Source organism: Chlamydotis macqueenii, chromosome 1 (genome assembly GCF_036417535.1).
Source record: "Chlamydotis macqueenii isolate bChlMac1 chromosome 1, bChlMac1.mat, whole genome shotgun sequence".
NCBI lineage: Eukaryota > Metazoa > Chordata > Aves > Otidiformes > Otididae > Chlamydotis > Chlamydotis macqueenii.
Genome location: NC_141556.1, coordinates 108,647,994 through 108,673,140, shown reverse-complemented (window position 1 = coordinate 108,673,140; position 25,147 = coordinate 108,647,994). Strand labels below are relative to the sequence as shown.

At 40.6% G+C, this 25,147-nt stretch overlaps 1 protein-coding gene across 3 annotated transcripts in view; it reads left to right on the top strand.

The window, feature by feature from the left end:
- The first annotated feature begins 9,963 nt into the window (after positions 1-9,963).
- The window catches only part of NRIP1 (nuclear receptor interacting protein 1), a 78,588-nt gene continuing 63,404 nt past the window's right edge, over positions 9,964-25,147 (top strand). For 2 of the 3 annotated variants that reach the window (XM_086763965.1, XM_086763943.1), the window contains exons 1-2: positions 9,964-10,049; positions 17,092-17,176. The gene's annotated coding sequence lies outside the window, so the exon portion shown is untranslated. Of the gene's footprint in view, positions 10,050-11,016; positions 11,091-17,091; positions 17,177-25,147 lie in introns of those variants that run through there. The other variant, XM_086763954.1, reaches the window with a different exon arrangement.

Sequence of the window (25,147 nt, the reverse complement as noted above, 5' to 3'; positions counted from 1 at the left end):
CTAGTCCTCTGATCAACCTGTCAGAAGGGTGATCACACGTGAGGGTTTCCTTCAGAAGAAAATCAGAGTTTGCAAAAAAAATAGTGTGTATGCCTAGATTTCATTTCAATATATAGTATATGGCCAGAGTGCAGAAGCACCTGGATTCAGGAGCGGAAAAGTGCTGCTGAATCAGCCAGTTTGGACACACCAACTCTTTCTCAAAAATATATAGGATATGAGCAGAAAGCCACCACCCAGTGTCCGTGCAATAGCTTTAAGAACATGAGTAGAGGTTACATGGGTTTACAGCTCATTTTTTCTGAAGTCAGTGGTAAAGCTTCCATTAACTTAACTTGCTTAAGGATTAGCCCCCTGACGAATGTCTCTTAGTAATAAGTCAAAGTTCATTAAAAACTTGGTAGGGCAAGAGCAGTAATAGCTTAAATAGATTTTGTGGTGTATTAGTAGCCACCATGAGAGAACAGCAGGTATGAAACATGCATTAGTCTGTACAATACATTGCCCTGGAAACAGAACTTGCTATACAAGATGAAATTTGATAATCAGTCTCATTGGCGGATCAACAAGCTGGGCATTAAAATAATCTAGTCTAGAGAACATAAAAGCATGAATGAGCAATAAGCGAAGCACATTTATTTCAACTAATAATAGGAAGCCTTAATCTTTTGACTGCAATACTGAAAGAAGAGGTTGCAATCAAAAACCACATAAGGTTTTTAACCAATCAACTTGGATTGAATTTTAAAGACAGGTTAGAAGTTCAAGTGGGTTTGGGTTGATAGCAAGAGCCAGCTATGAACAGCTCAGTTTTGTCTGATTTTAACTGAAGAAAATTCATGATCATAGAGGCTTTTACAGTCACCAGCTTGTCAATATGGTAATAGCATAGTTTGAAATTGCTGGTTTGGTTGACAAATAAATCTGTGTCTTGTCGGCTTAGAAATGAAACCCTGCATCATGCCAATGAACAGCCCTGCGCACAGGCAGCTTTGGACTGCTGAGTAAGAACAGGGCCAAAATGGAACCCTACAGAGCACAAGAAATAAATGCTGTAGGAGAAGGACACAAATTACCCTTGAAAATATAATGCAGGTAACTGTTGGATAAATATGATTTAAGCCAATTTAGAACTGTGCCAAACAGGAAGATAAAGTCCCTCAGGCATTCAAGAAGAACATTAAGATCTAGCAAAATGAGAGTAGCTGGAGAATGAGAACCTGTCTTTAGGAGAAGGTTATGTCTTGTTGCTGTCTTGCTAAAAATTTAAAATAGTAAAAAATCCCATTCAAAATACAGAATTTGATTCCATACTCACTGTAGCCAATGAAAAATATTTTGGTGATGCTGGATTATAGGGATGTGAAATAGAATAGTAATACACAGAGGGATCTTATGCTTTGTGTTGTATATCAACATAGCTCTTTTTTCAATATAGCAAACAATTCATGCATGGTGTTGCATCTCTCGATTTCTTTTGGATTCCAGCAACTAATAATGCTTATTGTTACTATTTTTCATTTAATCTCAGAAGAGATATGAAAAAGACAATGATAATAACTGGGTGAAACGTTCTGCAAATCTGAATTTTACCAGTTTTTAAGAATTTGAGAAAACATTCAACAGGTTACTTTTTATGTTCTGGTTTATAGATTTCTTTCTACCAGAATCATTCTAGCAGGATGGTAAAATGTTGATTAAAATGTTCACTGATATTACAACTCGCAGTGAAGAAATAGGGAAAGAAAGGAGGGAAAACTTTTAAATAAGAGAACAGCTGTAGAACAGGAGGAAAGGTTGAATATCCTTCTCTTTTGCATGGTCTGGACCATGCACTCTACCCCACTATTTTTTTTAATATATATATTTTTTTCAATATATGAAGGTGGGAACCAGGAAAAAGCTGATGAGTCACAGAAAACAGAATTATATGTCTTTGTGTCATGATTTACACTGTGTTTTACTCATAAATCCAAGTACAGCTTATTACTGGAATCTCAGTAGATCTTTGATACTGGGAAAGAGAATTTCAGTAGAGAATGGTGAGAGTCATAACACAGTAAATTGTTCCTGCCTTTTCTTTTTCTCTATAGAAAGGAAATGAACAAAATCTATTTACAGTTGAAGGAATAACTCTGGAAAACACATGAAACTATTTGTTTCAAAAAGCCAGGAATTCATCTGAATTGTTGTTTCATTTATTAGCTTTCTTTAAGCATCCATATAAGCAACATCAATCACATAGCATGAGTAGAAAATCACAAGTAACTAGTATACAAAGTGACTTTGGAGAGCTGAAAAAATACTTATGGATTTAATCAATTTATATTGTGTTGACCTGGAAAATTTAACTGCTTATTAATTATTTGTTAAATAATTGTGAATAGTGATCACCTTTTCAAGAGCTTAAATCTGCTCTAGACAAACCACACACATATATTTTTTGGTTTTTTTCAAAAATATTTTTTCAAGTAACCTTTTTTTTGTACATTTCTGTTGGTAGACAATGCTCCAAGCCAGTAAAATATTTAAGAGTTATTAGGGATCTAGAACGTGACCTGTAAGGAGTTGTGTGAGTCCTTACCCTTCTATTAAGAAAGTTAGCAATAGTGTTAAAGAACTGATGTATCAAGAGTTTGAATATAATTTATATTAAAGAAGGGATTTTAGAGAATGGAGTAATTTTAAATAGAGTTTGTCAGAAAAACATAGATCCATTTGTATTTTCTATGACATAAAGAGTAGTCTGCATAGACAAAGGAACAACAACAAAAAAAGTAGGCACAGGATCAAATTACACAAAATCCAACAAATGAAAACATTTGAAATATTTCTTTTTCCTGCTGCTTGACCATCTGATTCCTCAGATGGGGGAGGAAGCAAGAAGCAGGAATCCCTAGGAGTACAAACTTCTCCTCCCTCCGTGAGAAAGGCTTCCAAGTTCAGGCTCTTTGGAGTATTTTATCAAGACAACGTTAAGGTCCTGGCTTCCCACATGAATTTACAGTGGGCAATAATTATAATAATATTGGAGGAATTAAAATGTTGCTTCTAAGTCCAAATAAACATGAAACAAAACTTTCACACTATTCACAAAGTGTAATTATTTTTCTCCACTCAAGTTTTACTTGAAAAAAGTTGTTTTGGCCATTGTAATGCAGCAAAAAGGATATTGTTCAAATGAAGAATGTAACCCAGAGATTCTCTGTGCCAAGTCATCAAAACTCAGAATGAATTTTCTTTTCCACAGAAAACATTCTCACATTTTTTTTTATCATACGACAGATAATAAAACAGAGATGCAACTATTTCAAAATTAGAATTATATATATTTAGAACCAGGTTATAGCATCTGCTGTTTATATACGGAATTACCCTTATGTTCTTACTCCTTGGTTTTCAAAGCAAGAGCAGTCTTGGCTAGGCAGTTCTCTAACACACATGCAAAAAGTAGCAAAAGAAATTTCCCAGCTCTATGAGGGGATGTAACTTATGTGAACATAACTGTTGCTATCTGGTTTATGGTGAGCTGAATCACTCCTGTGCCTCTGCCAGATTTATGTCACATGTAAAATACTGCTATGATGATCAGCGGAATCAAAGCTGGATTTGTTGTATTTAGTGAAGCTAATGTATCCTAATAAAACCTAGATATTTGTATGCTAATAAAAATATGCAAAGATATATAGTTGGATCAGTTATGAAAGCCCAGCTCATTCGATTCTGATAAACTAATCACATAAAATAAAATCACACAGAAACTTGTCTAGGCTTACATGGCCCAGTGATTTGAGATCCTTAATTTTTTTTTTATACACAATTTAAATAGATTTTCCCATTAGGCACCTGTAGGTAAACAAAGCTAGTAATCACTTGTGACTAAATATGACATTAGGTAGGTAAGCACCATTTTTTGTGGGAATATTTAATCCTTAGAACTGCGACCATGTTTTCCAAATGGTCACCTTTTAGATACCTAGCCAAAGAAGCCAATTTATTTTTCAGAATTTTTTAGCTGATACTTTTCTGAGGGCTTTCATGAGTGATGTTAGGAAATGTTGGGTAGTAGTTCATGCTCTTTATGTTATGTTTTTGTGCATTTGTGAAAATTGTTAAGTGTCAGTTTTCCAAAATAATGTTTTTTCTTTTCACTATAAAGCAAGAGAATCATTAAGATCTTCAATACTTTTGAATTCCAGTCATTTTCTGAGGCTAACCTCTTTTCTTCACCTCTTCCTCCAACTCTCACAATGAAAAAATGAAAGACAGAAAACAATCAGCAACTTACTTTGAAAAAAAAAAAACAACATTACAGACAAATAGAAAATATAACATGCTAGTTTGGCATTTAAAACACTGGTATTGTGTTATTTCATCAATAAAAGGTCCATTCTTCTGAGGCATAGGGACTGAGTTGGCTAAAGTAAGGTAGCCTGCACCATATTAGAAATTTGATCTTTACTTTACACTCTGGTGTATCTGAAATCAGATAAAATAAATCTGGACTTACTTGTTTCCCTTTATTTGTTGTTAAATAAAATAAGCTATTATTTATTCTTTTTCTCCTAAAGGGAGAAAAAGAATAAATAAATGAAAACTTGAGTTAATGCTATTCAAGCAAATGTTCCAAGTTAGTGGATCATAGCTTAAGTTTATTAAAATAAGTTGCATTTTATGTCACTGGTTTTGCATCAAAGGTTCTCTTGTTCATAAGCTAATATGTGAGTAGGTAAACATATTTAATAAAAATACATGAGATACGCAGTTTAGCTTAACACAGCAGTTTTGTTTACTTGAGTCAGAGCACTTAAGATCATTTATACCAAAGAATATTATTACAACTTTAATATGTAATTAAAGTGTTCATATGTTGTAGAAAATTTGCCCAGTACCTGTTTATATTGAAGGGCAAACACAGGACACTTTAGCTCCGCTTTTTTATCTGCTTCCTAATGATCCTTTCCAGAACTTTATTCATTTGCAGTGTAGCACAGGCTGCCAGATCGCCGTATGTATAATTTGTACGTACTGTTCATTTTATTTTAGAACATACCGTTTCAACAACGTGGCTTGTGTCATTGTGAGAACCACAACAAAGGGTTATCCAGATTTCATGATAGCCAGCCAGAAAAGTGAGGCTGTGAAACAGTATTGTTACCGAGAGTAACTTATAAATGCAGAGCGTGAGAGAGAGCACAATACCTCTGTCCTTATTCAGTCTGTTATTGCTGACATGGGGAACATCTTTGTCAAAGAAAATGGGAAAATATGAAGTCTGAAAGGAACATGCATGTTCTGAATGGTTTCATCCACACGCATACAACCTTCTCAATTGTTATCTTTGCATTGTTGTTGACCCACAAGTAGTAACAGTATTTTCACACCGTTACGCCTGCTCTACTGGTACTTTCTCGTGTCACAGTTTCGGAGTAGTGACTCCAGGCTGGTTATTTTCTGGACATGCCTTCCCACTAGCAGGAATGTGACTCATCAGAGTCAGAAGTCTATTTTTCATGTTTGTTTGTGCGAGTGGGATGAAATTGCAGAAAATTCACAAGTACAGGATGTGGTGTTCTGGTTGAAAACACCAGTATTTTATTCTGGTAAAATATTACCGATTAATGTAAAGTACTCATATCAACTTAGCATACACTACTTTGCTTCCTCCATGAAAGCTGTTACAGGGGCTCAAAGTAGTGTTTATTTCCTGCCACCAAATATAAGACACAAAGTGTTAGTTCCTGGCCAAAAAATGCAGACCCCCACCCCAAAAACGCCTGTGGGAAAGTACACCTCACCCTAGCTCATGCCTCAGAACAGATACGATGCGCTAGAGGCATGGCCAAAACTCACCAGATGCTGCAAGCATATGATTCCTCCATGAGAGTTTATATGGTACAGCTGTCTTTAAACGTTTTCGTAATTGAAAAGACTCTAGCATCTGGTCCTTTGCTTATTACTCTTAGATCAAATAGTCACCATCTGAAGTCTACTTTTAAGTAATGCAGAAAAAAATGGAACGGGAGGTGGTAGGGGTACATTTCTCTCGGATGACCTGCTTTGAAGTACTTGTAAAAATATACGTAAACTGTGTAATTAGGAAAAAAAAAAAAGAAGCAGAAAACAACTCCAGTAGGGAATGTTGTGAGTTAAGTAAGCATTCAAATACTTCTATCATTTTAAATGTAGGTAGATAAAGCAAAGAGCGGTATGTACTCTTGACATCCTTCAGTTACATGAAGAGTCTATTACCCTTCCCTTTACATGTTATTGTGTAATTCAGCTCCACTTCCAACACTTGCAGACATGCTGCTGTCATGAACAGAACAGGCTATGCGCTGTGGTGCACCCTGCAGAAACCCTTGCCCTGCACCAGTTTTTCCTCTGATAACACTCGTATGGTTCCCACTGGTTCCAGTTAGTCCTAGATAGTACTCCTGACGAAAGGCAGACTTCTCCACCTTACTACTATAGATTTATGGATGAACACTGTTACATGATTATAATTTATTTATACAAACCTCCTTTGAAGTCAATTATTGGATAAGTAAGAATCATAATGATTCTTTGTTTTTTTAAAAATATTATTTTGTATGCCTATACAGGTTCTGGAATACCAGGTGAATTAATCCTCTGTGAAGGCACCTTCGAAGTAGTGGGTAATCTGACATATTACGTGAATTGAACTAGGCTGAGTCAAGGATGGAATTTCATTATTTGTCTTTGTAAGGCTGACAAACTATTTTAGAGTAAGATTTAGTCTGGAAATGAATTTCTGAAAGCTAGCTAGCTTCCCAACCACATCCCAAGCCTTTGGATGCCATAAAGCAAGGCCTTAATTATTCTGATTGAAAAAGGTAGTTTCAGAGCTGTTAGTTTTTGAGAGGCTAAGATAGCCTTAAAAGAAAATCAAAATAAGAGCAACTGTAGTTTGCTCAAGCCCTTCAAAGCACTTTATGTGATTTAAAAATAGGCTAGCATTAGCTTAAAAATGTTTGGGAATCAGGTAATGGCATTTTCATTTTCTTTTTGACAATAATACATGTCTTGTTACTGCATGGCGCAGACCTATGTGGTTTACTTCAGCAAGATAAAGATACAAGCAAGACAAAGTTTTGTTACTGGAACTGTAGCTTGGTTCATAATTTTTAAATGCATTATTGTAATCATCAAAGCGATCAAAGCAAAACTGGGGGGGTATGTAAACAATTTATTGACCCATTTTTGAAATAGTCACATAGATTAATTTTGTACTTCAAGAATGTCAGAATCCAAATTGTATTTTGGTTTTGATAGAATTCCTACTAGGTCAAAAACATACCTTTCTGTCTTGAGATTTCTGGTTAGCAATAGTAAAGGTGGGGTTTGTGTGTGTATTATATATTTTTATAAATACAAAAAGAAGTGGTTCCATGCTATTGCCAAAGTACAGTACCAACAGCTCTGCACTAAGTGCTTGCAATTCTGGGAATGAGTTCTAATATAACCTCTGTAAATGTGTTTTTCCCTTCCAAGACCCATCCAAAAGCAGTTTACCTTTTCCTGTCATAATTGGCCTTCCAATTACAAGCCTCTTAGAGGGAAAAATTCCCCTTGAAGAAAAAAAATGGAAAAACTATCCCTGTTTGCAACGTCTATAATGAAGTAAAGTTATCGACACCACCCACAGATGGTAGATAGATAGGTTCATCGGTAGACGCACATCTGTTTGGCTTTATGATTTGGTTGAAGACTGCACAGGAGGAACCATCAAATACTCATCAGTACTTTCACGCTTCTTGACAGACTGATTTCAGTGTGTGCTGGACTTTTTCCTTTACTTGTACAGATAATTTATTTTGTGTATTTTTTGCATTCTCAGTTAAGATAAATATTAGCAAGTGGCACAATTCAGCATGATATAAATATTAACTGTTGGAAAGAACCTGCTAAATCCATATATTATGTTATTTAATACAGTTGACTGCATCGTATCGAAACTTGTGTCCTCAGACAACTATATGTTACCTAACAGCAGTCATTTTAACACATATTCCACACATACATTTTTTTCTGTTGCTTGTCCAAGATTCCTCATTTTGTAGGTCTCTCGTCTACGCAAATATGTTCCCTAAGGTTAAGAATGAGAGAGGTCTCTACTACAGACATTCTTGATTGAAATAGCGGCTAAATTGCTGCAGTAATGAGAAAATTTCCTTTTCCCTAGATAATTCAGCCGCTTAGCATTGAAACATTTCTGAGATAAAGATTCTTCGTGAAATAAAAAATTAAAGATCATTTCTTTACAATCAGAATTTGCTAACGAGCCTGCTACGGAAATGAAGAAGAAAACTTATTGTTTTAATGGAAGCACAATCTGGCTATGCTCTCAAAAAAAAAGAGGCTGTTGTATAGACACTGTGACATCCAGTAGCTTTAGAAAATGCTGCTGCATTTCTGGAAGAAAGTGGTTAAAAACACATGATGATGAAGTTAACCTAAATCTTTCATTGGCTTAAAAAAATAGGTCAAGTAATACATGACTAGCTCTGCTGTAAGCCTGTACACAATCTGTACATTCCAAAGTGAAAGAGGTTTTTGCTTTAACATTCTTACATCTACTTTCATTCATGGTATCTCTAGGTTAAAATATTTGGCATTTCACAAGCGTGACTCCCTTTTGCTTTCTTTAAAGTGGAAATTCATACGTTCTTTAACGATATTAGCGTTTAGCTAAAAAGACGCTTAAATACACCATTTATAGTTATTTTACCTGAGTTTTAGAACTAAAGTGTTGGCATCTGTCAATGCAGATATTATCACACAGTTTATAAGTGACTTGTAAACAAGCGTGTTTCTCTTTTTGCGGGCTTTAACTTCTAGAAGAAGAAAAGCGTCACGAAGTGTTCTGTAAAGCGTTTGTCAAACAACGCGCAAAGCACGGAGACACGTGTTACAGGCAGGCACGCAGGAGATGGGACGAAGGTCACGCACGCTTCGCAGCTTAGCCTACACCAGCCAAGTTCATCTTCTTTGATGAGATCGTGTCTCTTCTTCGATGGGAATGGAGCCTGAAGGACAACTTGATGTGTAATGCAGTTTCTGACAGCAGAGGTTGTGGGGATGCCACCTACCAACATGGAGGGCTCTGCCCAAGGCTGGTTTTCCTCCCAAACTCTATCTGTTGCCACGTGGGCTTTGATCAGCCGCTTTGCCCCCGCTTCTCGAATCGCTTCCTCTGAGACAGCGGGTTGGGAGCTGGGTTGGGGGGGCGGATGCTCCACTCCCCTCCCGGCCGCGGTGACCATCCCCGCGCCGCCCGGCCTGCGGGGCTGAGCCCGGGGGGTAACGAGATGGGAGCCGGCGGGGCCGGGGCCGGCCGGTCTCTTCCGGGAGGCGCCGCAGGTGCCGGGCTGCCCGCTGCCTTTTCGTTCAAAACAACCGAAAAAAAGGCAAAGTTTCTAGCGCGTGTTTTTCGCAGAAAAGACTGAAAATATAAGCGCTAAACCGACGGGAAATGCTACCCACTGGGTGCGCGCCCCCCTCCTCCCCCCCCCCCGCCCTTATTCTAAGCCAGCCGAAGAAGGGGGTAAAAAAAAAGGTGTAATTTTTAAGGCACCGCTGTTTTCATCAGATATGGGTCCCCCGGTGCCGTCGCTCGTAAGTTTGTCTCCCGGGGGCCCTGCGCTTTCGGTCAGGTTAATGAGCGAGGACCGGAGCCCCCGCCACTTGCGTACGTGCGACGCGTTCAGCGGCAACCGGCTCCGCAGCCCCCCCCCCGCCCCCAAACCGTGCGGGGCCGGGGAGGGAGTGGGGTGCGGGAGCATCTCTCCTTCCCTCCCTCCCGGCCTGCCCTCCCCTGGTCGGGGGTTAGAAAAGGGTTAAGAAACTTGGCTGGAGCGATGAATGGCGCGGCGCGGGGAGGGGCTGGGCTGCGCCGCGGCGGGCGAGGTGGAAGGCGGGGAGGGATCGCGGCTGCGGGTGAGGCTTTGAAAGTCAGCCCCGCAGGCATTGCAGCAGGGCCCCCGGCCGCCGACGGGCGCGGAGAGGAGCGCAGCGCAGCTCGCCGTGTATGTGTGCGGGGCGAGGGGGACGGGCGGACGCGGGGGGTGGGTGTGTATGCGTGGGGAAGGGGGAGGCGGTGCGCCCTGCCCTGCCCTGCTCTCCACCCGGGGGACCCGGCCGCCCACCTCGGCTTTGGCAGCTGCCGCCGTTCCCCAGACCTCCGCGCCGGGGCTGGCTGCCGGGCTAGAGCCGAGGGGAGGCTGGCGGGCAGAGCCCGCCCGAGAGGAGCCGCCGGTGCCGCCGCGGTGAGGGGGTGCGGGGGCCCGCTGCGGGGTGAGCGCGGCGCCCTTCGCCGGCGGCCGCGCTGGCTGGCGGGGGAAATGGCCGAGCGGGGCGGGCCGGGCCGGGGCTGCGCTGCCGGGCGGGGAGGCGGCGGCGGGGAACAATGCCGGGGTGAGCCCGGCGCGGGGGCGGCCGCGACGGCGGCGGGGGCCGTTTCCGGTGGCGGCTGCCTCTCGGCCTCCCCCCGGCTCCCAGCCCCCGGTGCGAGCTGAAAGTTTGCCCGGCCGGGGTGGGTTTGGGGGAGCCGGAGGGACGGAAAAGTTACCAGTCTCTACCCCCCGAGACCCGCGAGTGTTTTCTGGAGCGCTGGCTGCAAGCCGGGGTTCCCGTTTCGGAGGGACGCCCTCCTCCCCGCGGTGCGCCCGTGAATTATTGAAAGAGCCGCAAGCTCGGTGCGCAGCGGCTGCGGCGGCCGGTGGGGGTGCGGGGAGAGACCCGGCCCCGCCGGCCGCGGCCTCGCTTGCCTCCCGCCGCCCGGCTGCCTTCACGGCGGCGGCGGGCAAGGCCACGCTTCCCTCTGCTCGCCCCCCTCGCTGCCCCCCCCGGCTGTGTATTCGTGGCCACCCTGCCGCTGCCGGCCGTGGCGGGGGGGTGGGGGGGGGTCCTTTTCCCGGTGCCTCTTGCCGGTGGCAGACGCCGGGCTCCCCGCTTCCCCCAAAGATGCCTTCTCATCGCCTCGGGATCCTCAGGGACGTCGCTGTTTCCTTTCTAGACTAAAGGTTACTTTTCCAGACGTGTTTTTGCGTCCCTGAAGCCCTTTAAAGGTGATTTTTTTTTTTTTTTTAATTTCTTTTTCCCCTCCCCCCTCCCTTTCTCCGTACCGAACGTGTTGTTTGAGGCTGTTCTTTATTAAGTGTCAGTTGGTGATTAAGTTGGAAGGCAGTGAAAGGTGAAGAAACATAGCGTCGGGGCACACAGGCAGAATAAGGGACAGCTTCCTAACGTGCCAGCAGCCTCTGTGCTGCACCTCTGTACTGTGGGCTCTGGTGATTTATTCGGTTTTTAATTTAAAGCAGAATTCAGCTAAAATACTTGACATGTGTTGAAGATGTTGAAAAAACCTGGTGGGGTTTCTGGCTTTGGGATTATGTTTATGTTAGGAAAGCTGAAGTGGAAGTTGTCCCCTTCTGCTTCATCTCTCTGGAATCCAGAGACTCTATTATTCCTTGTTTTATTTTGAGGGGACCTGCCTGCAGTGTCTGACAGCTCACAGGCTGATTAGAATTTAACTGAGTCATGGCACTATAACTGTTCGGAGGTACTGTAAAGCTTTATTTGACAAAGAGCGCAGATCCAGTCTGCGAAGACCCGCGGGGAGGAAGCAGTCACTTGTGGAAAGTGGGTGGTGTATCCCCAACCGAGTGGTAGAAAACATTTTTTTCTTTAATGTTCAAATGCGATTTATTGGTTTTGGGGCTGACTGAATGCACTAGAAAGTGACACATGAAGGTGCCATATGACGAAAGCTTTCTGAGCTGAGGGTATCTTGTGGTTAAAGTCTGATTTCATGGCATCTGAGTAATTGTTGCTATATGGGCAGCAAGAGTTTACATCTGGGAGAGCAAAAGTTCTTGTCCAGAGCGATGTTCAGGTGGGTTTGGGGCTTCCGCTGTCCAGGGCAGCTGTCTTCCCAAACTTGTGGTTGAGAAACCTGGCTTGCTGTTTTGTCAGCGGTCTCTCCAGGTAGTGTTGATGTTGACTCCAAAGCAAGACAGCAAGTTTGTCATGAGTGAAATGCGTGCGGGAGGGTGTACATTTTCTGTGGAGTGGGGAGGAGGAGGTAACACGTAGTGGCTACGTGTTTTGGGTAGGGTGAAATCTGACCTCCTGTTGGACTGGCCTGTGGTTCTGAGGAGTTATCTAATGAGCGAGAGCTGTCAATGCTTTTCAGATTTTTGTAGACCGTGCATGCACAGAATGCGAGATGCTGTCAAGTGCCAAACTGTACTGGGTGGATTCCCCCCCCCCAGTCTTGGGGTAGGAGATTACTGGGTGAAAACACGCTCTTCCTCTCTGCACTTGTTTCTTTTTCCTAAGTGAAAGACGTAGTAATCAAAATTTAAGGAGATTAAAATAACTAAAACTTATTATAGTCATAAAACCTACATTGATAAAGAAGTAAAAGTGAACTAATGTTTTCCTATTGTAAACTTAAATGAGTGATTTAAATGCTGACTGTCTCGCCTGCAGTGTTTGATAAGCTGTTTTTAGGGTGAATCTGATCTGTAAAAGGCACTGAGGAATTTTTCTAACTGGTTCAGTAGATGTTATAGAACTCACACATGAATTACTTTATGGTGATCGTATTTGCCTGTAGGTTTTGCGTAATGTGGGATTGGTTTAGAAGAATTGACAAAGGCTTGCTTGCTTAAAGCTGGTTTTGTCTTTTCGGAGCTGACTTCAGTTTTTTGGCTTTGAACGCTGGCAAAAGGTTTCTATAATACCAGCTGTATCGTTGCTGGCAGTGAGACCGCTGTTAATTTCACCAGTGACGGTGCGGGACGTTACTATATTAAAAGATAAACTCTGTTTTGCGTTGTGCGGAGCACATGTATAAACTTGCCCAGGGCAAAGCTAGGGAGTTGCATTTCCCGCAGTCAGCTGTCTTGCTCAAGGCTTGCGCTTGACACCTCCTCGCAGGGCCATCAGAGAAGACATGGAGGCTGTAATATTTCGTTAATTTTAGAATGGCTCTTCAGAACTTGCCTGAACCTCCAAACCCAAATGGCTTAGGGTTTGGGTTTTTTTATTTATTTATTTTTTTTTTTTCCCCTGTATGTGAAAGTGTATGGAGCGGAGGGGGTCCAGCAGAAAGACTGGGGTGAGCCTGGGGCTCTGTGAGTGTGGCTGTGGGGGCCCAGGCCCCTCTGGATGCAGGGCTATGGGGAGGCTGGGCTCAGCCCAGCTGACCTCCCAGCTGCTGGGTGACACCGGCAGTAAGCAGGATAAGGAGGATAACCATCCTGTGGGTTGGAAAAGGGTAAATACCCTTTTGGGACAAGAAGTGCAAATTTTGAAGTATAAATCATTACTGCTCAGCAGAGGTTTAATGACAGGCAAGTGGAAAGATAACGTAGGTAGGGAATGAAGCCTGAACAGGAGGAAAACGTATAAAAAAAGTGTGCAGAAATGTACAGAAAAGATAAAAACCGTAAGCTTGGCAGTCTGTCTAAACAGTCTTAAACTACAGACAGAAAGGTTAATGGTAACAGCGTTTGTGGTTTGCTCTTTCTTCCTGCCAGCAGGCCAGGCCGATAAGAACAGTCCCCGTCGGAGCTGTGCAGGCCTGCCTGCAGCGAACAGGAGGGAAGTTAGGAGGGAGGCCTCTAAAAGGCTTGCGGTGTTGCTTTTGGATATTATGGTGTCAGGGTTTTGCTAGTTGCGTTTGAAAATACCGGATTAGAAATTAAGGTGCTGTGGTTGGTTGGTAGGCAGTGCGTTGGGTGGACATCTGTGAGCATGTGAAAACTTCCTTGCATTCTCTGGTGGGAAGACCTGCCTCAGGAAAAGCAGGCAGAGGGGTTCTTTTGGTAAAGGTGAACGTCTGCATTTGAGTGTTTCTGGATTATTTATTTCAAATGCTTAGAAATGTGAACGGACCTATTTAGCACTTGAAAGAATTAATGTGGTAATTTATTTGGCTGGCTGCTGCAGGTCACTTGGCTTGATGGTTGAAAAAAGATAATAGTAACTAACATTCATGTCAATAAATATTCATGTGTAGAAAGGGGAGGAAGCAGTTGCTAGCCACCTTATTTTGGGTCAGACCTCTCCTGCCATAGTCTTCTCTTACCAAAATGGCTACTGGAGCTCATTGCTCCTGTTTAATTGCCTGTCTTGAGAGAAACTCTGTTTTCCTAACACTTATTTCTAAATACCGTTGTCTTCAGCAGAGGAAAAGTGATTTTGCTTATAGACAGCATCAGATTAAAAGCAGAAGCTACAAATCTTCTGTTGGTCACCAGTTTCATAGAGGTTGAGTTTAAGGTAGAAAAGAAGCTCAGTGTTGGGGGAGACTTCTGGTGGGCTGCCCTTCCTCCTCTCGAGAAAATTGTGGGGCAGTCATCGTGAGAGATCGGGGGCTAGATTTAAAACATGTTTAGGTCTTGACCGAAACTAATATTTAAAAAATATCAAGGGAGTATTTAATTTGCCCCCAAAAGTGCTTAATGAATTTTTGTATTGAAGCGTGTCTGAGTAGTACGTCTTGCTCACGAAGTAGAACAGTATTTCTGTTCCCATTGGTGCTAGGCTGGTAACTGCTGCTCTGATGTTGTGTTTTTGTTTTTTGTTTTATTTTTCACCACAGCAAACTTTAAGATTCATGGCTACGGGCTTTCTACTTGTTCTCTGCCCTACCCTACTATGAAAATGGAGTGGGAAAGAAAATTTAAAAGGCTTTTTCAGTGACATAGGAAGCAAGGCTCACACCAGAGGTAGAAATTATCATTCTTGCCCTAGGAGATCGTCCCGTTGGCATTGTTCGTGTTGGTCACCTATCCCACTTTCAGCAGTTTATCACACGAAACAAATCAACATTCAGAAAAACTGAGGTGTGCAAAGCGAGTCATCCGTCTGTGAAGTTTTGGGGAATAAATTATTATTCTAGAAAAGCTTGCTTTTTTAAATATTTTAAAAAGATTATTGTTGGTTTTTTTTTTTTCTTTCCCAGAAATAACAAATTCTTTAGTTCTCTTTTCTCTGAACTCTTATGAACTTTTTGTAGTTGCTTGGAACAATGCAGAAAACACTGTTTAATCCTGAGCTAAAGGAAATCCTGTCTATACGTTGAACCTTGATGGCAGTGTAGTGTGAGGTGTTTGTTGTTTTGTGTGAGGCTTTGGTTTTTTTATTTTCTTATCTCCTCCCACCCCCCAGATACAAATCTATCTTCTCTTGGAAGTAGGAATACCTAAATAAAACCACTTGTCAGTAGTGGAAAACATTTTATCTACATCTATGGAACAGAAATAGTGGAATTAACAATTTTTCTGAAATTAAGGTGACTTGAAGAGGTGAATGTATTTTTATTAAAAATACTGTTTCCTTCTACTCTAAGGGACCTTTTGTCTGTTTTTTCCTTTGGGCACAAAAGAATCCCCATCCAGCTTATTTGTCCTTTCAGTGAAATGGGGTTGGGAAGGCTTTGAACTATGTTTATTACCACCTTTGTCACTGTATGCGTCACTTTTCTGTTTATTTTGACTGCAATGGTAGCTTCAAATTTTTTTTTTTCCCCTAAATGAATCCAAATGCTGAGGATTGCTACTGTTTTGTGGTGCAAATTGGCTTTTTATTTTGTGATGTGTATAGGGGAAGGATTTCAAATAGGGTCTGCATATAGTATTTCAGGGTATTTACTTACTTTTTTGCTTAATTTGGTCTATTGCTTTTGTTGGGTCTTGATGCTGGCAGGAGTCCAGCATGCTTCTGTTATCTTTCACGTACCTGAAAGCTTTGCATAGGTCTTATTTTTGGATGATGAAGATGATGACCCATCTACCAACACCTGTGTCTTCCTCCCCCCACCCCCCGGTAGCACATTGCAGCGGTCAGTTAGGTGTTTTCTCTAAGCTGGTTTTAGTCCCAGTGATTTTTGCAGAAGGGGGAAATGCTATGAGCTGCCCCAGTGCACACACTTCCCCCTCTGCCCCTCTCCACCCTGCACGCCCGTAGCTGCCTGTGGGGTCCTCTCTGCTGGAGAAATTTTGTGTTTATAACGCTTTTGCATGCAGTTTTTATGAGACCAGAAGCTAAAGGTGAGGCGGAGAGGAGAGGAACTCTTCCCTCGGCCAAGCAAGAGGAGGGGAAAGTTCAGCCGAACAGGGAAGAGAGTCTCTCTCTCTCTCTCTCTCTCTCTTTTTAATATATAAATTTTATTGCAGTTAAATTTGACTTTCTGTACATAATAAACTTGCTGCTTGGGTGGTAACTTGGTGACGGAGGGTTTAACATAACCTTTAATAATGAGGCTTGTCACAGGAACAGGGCTGAAATAGTGCAAATAACAATGATCTGGGCTAGCTGTAACTTTACATCTTTTAGCAAAAGCTGGCTTAGGAATAATAGAGAAGTGCTGAGAAGAATTTTTAAGGTGGTGCTTGTGATGGATAATGTCTCCTAACTATGATATTATATACTATTTAATTTGTAAATACCTCAAAGCAAATATTATCACTTTTTCTGGTTTAGTTTTTTTCCTAACTAATTTTGTGGCATTTAGCATTACATTCACCAGTTATACTGTTCTCTTCTTAGAATCATAGAATGCTTTGGTTTGGAAGGGACCTGAAAGATCATCTAGTACCAACCTCCTTGCAGGGCTCTTCAGAAAAATATGATTTTGACGTTCATAGGTGCAAGTTTGAAGTGTTAAGCAATAATCACCACATAGGAAGGGGGCTTTTATGTCACAGCTGGTTTTTTTTTTTTTTTTGAATGACAGAAACAAGAGGAGAACCATGGCTTTGAATCAGACTTGAATGTGGATTTTGTTCGTGCAGAAATACTGTCCACTTAGGACGAGTCTAGCCAGTGCAAGTTGTTTCTACTTGTTTTACTGATGGTTCTGTTTGGAAGATTTTAATTTCTGAAGTTTGAAGCTATGCTTTTCTTCTGAAATAGAAATGTTATTTGCTGGTCTCATTAGCCAAAATAAAGCATCTCTTTCTGTTACACCAACAATACGAAAGTAGACAGAGGTATATTCGGTAGGAAAAAATGGTATGCAGACTTTCATAGGGCAATTTCTGCTGCTCTTTTCAGATCAAGCCTGGAATTGTTGAGGAAGAAAATTAATGCGTCCTTGGACTCCTGAAGGAAGAGCTTTCCTGATGGCACCACTTTCAAGGTAAATAATTTAAATTATTTACCTTGTCTCTTTGGTTTGGGGTTTCTTCTTTTACCAAATCTGTCAGACAACTGTCTGCTGTGTATACGTCTTTTAGGATTATAATATGTTTTGAAGTGGTAAGTTTTTCAAGTTAATTCCTTTCTTACTGTATGATTTTTTTTTTTTTTTTTTGGTGGTGTGCTGATTAGAGAGAGATACATATTTAGTAGCATTTGAACTTTTTTTATACGGAATTCTCTGGTAAGTCCTGAAGATGTAGCTTACTTATTTGGGAGGTAGCTGCTAAATAGAGAAGAACCTGATTTACATGTAATTTCAAAGTGAAAGAGAAGATTAAATAAAACCTACTACTGTGTTACAATCTCTCTTATTTTTTAAATAAAATAGATCCAAATTGAGCTTCTGTGGCAAGGGACCGTCACAGTAAAATCATTATTAGATATTACATTACAATGGCTTGTAGTAGACATTTAGCACCACTGTCATTTTGTTTGGATCTGGTCCCTTGGTTCCCATTTCCTAAATCCTATTTTTCTTTGATGCTGGGGAATAATTCCCCAAGTGTTGTCCAGTGATTGCTTATGTATATGCACTTTGGTTTGCAAGTAATTTTATTCACTTGAGTAGCCCCACTGTACTCGGTGGGCCTACATGCATGCCTAAGAACTTGAGAATGCTGATGAGCATAAAGAATACAATTTGGGCATGTAATGGTTGACAAGCAGTTGTTGTTTTGTTTCTGGTCTCTCTCAGGACTCATTTGCATTGCCTCCAGTGGCAACTTTTGTGCGCATTAGTAGGGAAGGTCTAGAAGCTCGAGGCAGTCATACCAAATCCCAGCCTGCAAAACTTCTGGCATATTGTTGTAATGACACGTATTGCAGATGCAAGGATATATTTTTTTTTCTTTTTTTTTTTTAAATAGGTCTGTGTGTTACTTGACTTCATTTGACTATAGCTTTGGTCTGTATACTGCAGTTTGAGCTTCTCCAACACAAGAGAATATAGCAAAGTGAAATCATTCGGATTTTTAAATTGAGGAGGTTTGGATTTATGCGGAATCAGTGTTTTGGAAATAAAGGGAAATCAAGATGAAGGATTTCCACGCCCCACTCCCTCCCGTGATGCTTCTTATTTTACTTCTCAAAAAAAGAAGTCTAGCGTTGCTATAGTGCTTCTTAGTTGTCTGAGCAATTGTATTTCCAGGAAAGTTAATTATGTTACTTGCTGGTCTCTGAATCAGTAAGATAGGCACTTTGGAATTAAAACATAATTAATTAATTAGCTATTTAAAGCTTGAATTGTTGTGATCAGCAGCAGATGGTCACTTATATGGCCTTAAAGTAGATGGTGGCTTTTGTGGCAACAAGCTTTTTAAAATGTTTCACATCTTCAAAAACAGTTACATTCAAAGCTTTATTTCAAGATTGTCACCTCTATTTAAAAGCAATTATATTTAGTCAGGGTTGCAGAAGTGTAAGCTGTAAATAAGGATCTTGCACCAAGTATTCAGCTTGTCAGTAAGGTGGTTAAGCTAAGGATTTGTGAGAATGTGTTTGTTAGTCTATATGTGGCTGGTCATTCTGACACAGTTTGCATTCTTTTTCCTATTTCTAACCAACATTATAAAACAGTTATGTGCTATGTCTTGATTTTTTTTTTTTTTTTTTTTTTTTTTAAGGGGAGGAGGGGAGCTGAGGAACAGGTTTGTTTATTTGTTAGAGGCAGTAATTGTAGAATATCTGTGTTGGTATATAGGTTTGCATTGCATACCGTAGCTTTAATGTGGAGTGCAGTAGAGTCGTCTTGATCAGACGTTTGGTTTTTGTCACTGGAATTGGATTTCTTGTTTTAAGTTGGAGTTTTTGACCATTAGGATGGTCTTTATCCAGAAGAGTACTGTTTTGCAAATGTAACTGTTGATCTTGTTAGTGCTGTGTAACCTTCAAGATCTAAGATGCAAGAGAGGAAGGGAGTTATGCTGTCTAAAGCTGAGCTTACATCAAAGAGAAGTCTATAGCAGTGAGCTGAAATTTATAAATTATGTCCTTATTTTAAGTTTATGCAAGCCTAAGAAACTTGAAAAGATGCAACTTGAGAAGATACAGATGAGAGTTAAAAACTAATAGTAATTTAACGATGTTGTGAGAAGAACAAGGTGGTGAGTCACTGTGAGCAAGGTTGGCAGAGGCAGCCTTTAATTGAGGAGGAACTGCTCACTGTAAACCAATTACGTCTTATTTTTAATGATAGGTTTTAGAGAACAGCAAATGAGTGTAGTGTGATCTTGGCTGATAGTATGTGCTTTTCTTGTTGGATAGAAACCCAAAAGCCTGAGGATATGAAGTTGCAAACAGAAGTTTCACTTTTTTTTTCCCCCCTTTCTCCTGTGAGGAAGAAAGGGTAGGCTATGCAGGTGGAAGAAACTCCACTTTTTGCTGTGAAACCGATTAGTGTTTGGATGTATATTGTCTTTGGGAATGAACACAGTGCTTCTGTGTTGTCAGCCTAGGGAATTTGGTAAAGGAATTGGTAACTTGCAGGGTAGAGAAATGTCCCTCGTTCTTTCTGTAGCTTGGCATTCAATATTTTACAGCAAACTTTTAAGTTTAACGTATTTGAACTTGTGCTAGATAGGGTTAATAGGCTAGAACAAAAGGTCAAAGCGTAAGGCATTAGGCTTAATTAAGGGAGAGCAGGAGTGGCGGGAGTATGTGACAGTTAAATGGGTTTCCCACAGACTAATGTCTGTTACAGTGCAACCATGCCTCAACTTAAGTGGGTTATTTTGCGCAAAGGGCAGCGGTGATTAGCAGTTTGACATACCAGACGTTTCTGGCCAATCCCATCTGTTTTAGAGGTTAAAAAAGCACACCTTTATGAGCTGATAGATTGATTTGTGTGCCTGTCTGGTAAAGATTAGAAGTCCAAGGCCGGTGCTGTAAATGCCAGTTATAGAATATTGTACTTTCTTAGTTGCTCTTTGTTTAAACTGTCAACTGTGTTGTAATAGGGCGAACAGCTATAAAAGCGACGGGGCAATACGAAGAACGCGGCGGGGCTGCCGCGGCAAGTGTTTTGAACCAGGAAGGTCTTGGAGGAACGTTTCCTCCTTCATCAGGTTTGTTTTGAACGTGGGCCTGTAGGCTTTGGTCGTCTTGCAGTGCTTTGCTTGGAAGGGGAGTCCTAGCTTGACGCACTCCTACGTCAGCCTCATGCCTTTTCCTTGTGGCGGTCGCTGTTGATATGCTTGTCCGGGAGTTACCGCCCTCAGGACAAGCAGTTTTCCAGTTCCAGGCATTGTCAGCTAGAAGAGAATTTTAGTGCTTGAAAGGTTTCAGTATTTACCTTAACTTCATTATGCTCTCTGTACCCTTCCCATTCTGTTACTGAACTGGGCTGATTTTGTTGGGATTTGTTGTTTTGTTTTTCTTTCCCCCCCCCTCCCCGCCTTTGCAGCTTTTACTCTCTGGATAGTTTTTCTGCCTGTATCATGAGGTTGCCTTGTAAGCCTAAAATAAAATAGGTGGCACAACAAGTCTCAACTGTGTTTCTCGTCATCTTTATGACTTTGTAAAGTCAAAGTTACATTACTATTAATACAAGACTATTAATAAATCATTGATGTAATAAAACTGGTTTTGATAATGTTCAAGGTTCATACATAGTTGAAGGTGATTATCCTATTTTAAAATCAAGCAGAGGTCAACAGTATTGTAAGATAACTGAGTGTGGCCCAAATGATTCGTGATAGTTTCATGACCAATGACAGTATTCCTCACTTTAAATACATTATTTTAAATTAAATTGTTACCTATCAATGTATTTTGTGGTAACATATTGATTAACTTCCATTGTATTTTGTGAAAAGTAGTGAGATGCATGTGCTCATTCAAAATTAATACTGAAAGCTCTTATTTTTAAAAGACATTGTTTAAATTTTCCTTGTTCTCTCTCCTCTCTGTTCATGCAGTGACACTTGTAGCTATCTGTAAGTGAGAAACAAAACTGCATGGAATTAACATTTGGCACCTTACATTTAACAGTCCTGCGTTAACTTTTAGAATTAGCCACCTGTCTAAAATTTCTTATTTTCACTTTGCAAATACAATTTTCTTTCCCTTGCTCAATTTAAAAAAAAAAAAAAATAAAAAATTTGAAGATAGTAATGACTTGGTATTCGTGCTATAAAGGACTGCTCCGTGTCCCTGAGCTGTACTTTTACTGTAACAGCTGTAGCCCATTCCTGAAGAGATTTACTAGTTTGTGATGTGTGAGTAACTTGTCTTCACCTTATCTAGCTTTGTCAGAGCTGCCTTAGTTTTTCTTTTGTTCTTGTGAAAGTTTCTTCCTTTTTCTTCTGTTTGAAATGCCTAGGAATATTTTCATTGTCCTTTAGGATGAGCAAGGCAACATCATTATCTTGCAGTTTATTTAGTAACACGGAGCTGTAATGGCCATATGCAGCATCGTGTTCTCTATGGAATAATATCTATTTAAATGATTTGGATCTAATACATATTTACGTGAAAAAACATTTTGCCCTTCTCTGTGGGGAGAGAAGGTGAACAAGCATAAATTTTATAATACTCATTGCTTCTCTTGCACTAAATCATACTTAAATTGCAGAAGGTTGTTGGCTTGAGAGTTGTGTAAAAAGTGCTTGGCTAGTAAAGTGAGGGTGCAGGGAGATTTATCTAATTTAATACTAAGAAAATGTTGTCAGCCGCAGTGCATTGATGTGGGATTGCCTAAATCCAAAAGCTGCACTTCAGATTTTCGTATATGCATATTTGTAATATTTTCATGGTTATCATACACAAACTGTAATCCTGAAACTAGCCATTAGTGCAGTATGCATGTATGCTGTATTTTGGCTAATTTGATTGCTATTGATCATACCTGACCCATCATCTAATATCTTGGGAGTGGGATGGACACTGTGCCTGCTTTTCTGCTGTTTCAGGGCAGAACACACTTTATCAAGTTTCTTGCCAAGAGTAATTATTAAAATCTTTGTAACTGCTGCTTGAGTGTAATTGGCATTTCCCGCTCTAGGCGTAGCCCAGATTGAACAATAAAAGTTTTCAGGTAGCATGGTAAAGATTGTATTCAGGACTACAACACGGGATATTTTCTGCCCGTGTCTTAACAATATGATCTAGCTTTGAGAGGGGAAGTCTAGGCAGTGGTTTTTATTGGGCTTGGGCTTCTCTCCGAGTCTGCGCAGTTCCTGAAGTACAGTGATGTGGAATCAGCATGGCGACTTCTCTTCTACTGTTCCACTTTCATAATTGGATGAATCTTAGCAAAACTATTCAGATTAACATTAGCAAATTTAACAGAGCACTGTACCAAATATTCTGTCAGTGAATCTGCTGCATCTTTTTAAAATTGTATTGTGCCTTTCAAATAGAGTATTATAAAATATTTGCATAAGATAATCATATGACCTGATTGGCCATTAGGCATTAGAAATAATTCTGAAGTGTCCATTCTTTTCAACTTTTGAATATTCTTCAAAAAAGAAAGGATGCACTCGGTTTTTGGCATTTCAGAGGATTTGCTTTTTTCGCATAATTGATGAACAGACAAGCACTTGGTTGGTATCCCTGACCCTTTACAAGCTGGGTAGAAAGGATGCTGCACCATGCTTGTGTGAACTGGCCGACTATGGATTTCTCCTTATTTTAGATCTCCATACTCTTTGACCTTGTAGTCGTTGAATTTGGTCTGGAACAATTTCAAAGTCATGTAAATGAATGTAATTAAGGTATTGCTTATCATCTTGGAGAGTTCACAGAGATGCTTATTGGCTAGAAAGGTTTGTTTACTTAATATGGAAGGTTAATATAAGGTTAAATTTTACTGTGTAAAATGGCTTCATAATGTTTTTATTTAGCAGCTGAAGAAAATAGTGTTTGAAAAGGCAAATAATAGTTTTATTTGACCTTCATGTGTTTCCTGTAGCTTGCGTTATTGGGAAAAAGTTATCTTCATTGCATAGTGCTATTACAGACTTCCTTTCTCCTCGTTCTACAAAGGGAACCTCTCAAAATTACTTGTAGGCCTTTGTGTAGGAAAGCAGCTACATTAAGGAAGGAAGTGCAAAAATATTTGACAGTAATTGCTGTAAGTAGCCCATCCACTTACCTCTTTTGTTGCCCCTCCCTCTTTTTGTCAGAATGGAATTCAGGCTTTGTTCTTCAGTGCTTCTTTGGTATTTATTTCCATTACCGCTGAAATAACGTGAAAAAGCAACATAAAACAGTAAGGAAGAACAGCAGGTTGCTGGTTTCTGCCTTCCGTTTCTCAGGCAATAGAAAGACCAGGGCTTAGGCTTCCATTTTGCTGTCTGTACCCCTCATCTTTGCTTGAATATAGTTGTTTTGCTGATCACTTATGGAAAAACTTACTTGCCTGAGCGTTGTTTTTCCTCTGCTCACTTTGGAGTTTCTATAGTTATAAAAAAGGCGAGTACATGAGAAGTGTCATGTAAAAAACAAAAAGCCCTCCAAACAAACCAACCCAGAAAAACCCCCTCTTTTCCCACATCTCTTTCATCTCCTGCTCGTGGCCATTTTTGGAGAAATGCGGCTCCCAGCTGGAGAAGCAGACATCCCCGGCGGGTGATGGTGTCCAAGCAAGCGTGTTCTGCCAGACCTGTTCTGGGCTGAGTTTGGTGGGGAAGGACAAAGCTACGTGAAATTTGGAAACAACTCTTTCTGCATAGCTCTTTCTGGAACCATTTGGGCAAGAAAGGCTGCTGGCTAGGTTGGCCTTGTTTTGCAGAGTACTTGCGTTTGTAATTTCTTTCTCATTTAACAAGAGTAGTACCTGGGCTCCTTGCTGTTGAGGTAACTAACTTTTCTCTTCTTACTAATATTTTATATGCTAAATTGATTATGCAACAATGATAATATCCTTTAAATGCTGATTAATTCAATGAATAGTCTTATCTATTTCTAGCTTGTGGAGATACCCCAGAGCATACTTCCCCTTCCATTTTTATAAGAGCTGAAGGCTTCGAGTTCTAGTCCGTGCTTCCTAAACGTGCAGCTAGGACAATAGCTTGAGTTTTCTTGAATTCATAGTAACAATCATAACTTGAAATGATCTAAAAGTGCTTTCAGAAGAGAGACAAGCAAAATCTCTCTTGGGCGAGGTGTGAGAAGGAAGGTAAGAAGCTAAAGTTCAAAACCAGAATATAATGATCTGAAAGGAATGGGAGGTGGGAAGAAGAAGGAACACCACAGATAAATGTTAAATCCCTCACCTTTAGAATTAGAAGCAGTGGTGCTGTTGACTTCAGTAAGGCCAAAATTTAACCTGAACTCTAAGATTGTAAGTTAAAGTCCTAGAACTCCCTGAATAATGGATGAGAGATGTATGGTTATGGGGTGGAAAGGCAAAACCAGCTGAAAAATGTCCTTTCTATGTTGCTTCAGGCCTTACTTATGGGAAATAAGGGAAGAATCTATGCACCTTTGTTAGTAGCTAACATACTATGAGCAAATATGCTCCGAACTGCTCAACAGTGGCCGAGTAAGAGTGCAAAATTTATTGAAGAAAAAATTTCCCTTTTTCCTGGATGATTTCTCAAGAATCGGTCCTGGTCCTCTCAACTTACTGGTGTTTAGTTCTCTGCCACCTTAAGTTTTATCCTGCTACAAAGCAAATGCAAAAGGAACATTAATAAACAGTGCTGGTAGCATTTTGTAACCCCTTTGCGCTCCCTCACATAGGTTTAACTGTTGAGATGAAAAGATAACAAGGTTATGCAGAATCCCATTTACTGTTTCCTGAACTCTGGTTTGTCTTTGGATTGCAACAGCAAGCATGAAAGCTTGATCATGTCTTTTGGATACAGCTCTTCAGCTCTTCACTTGCTTGCAAGCTTTTTTAAAGCTAGTTTGTCATGCGCCCAAGGCTGTCTCGGAACGCATATGACTGAACTGGGGTTTTGAT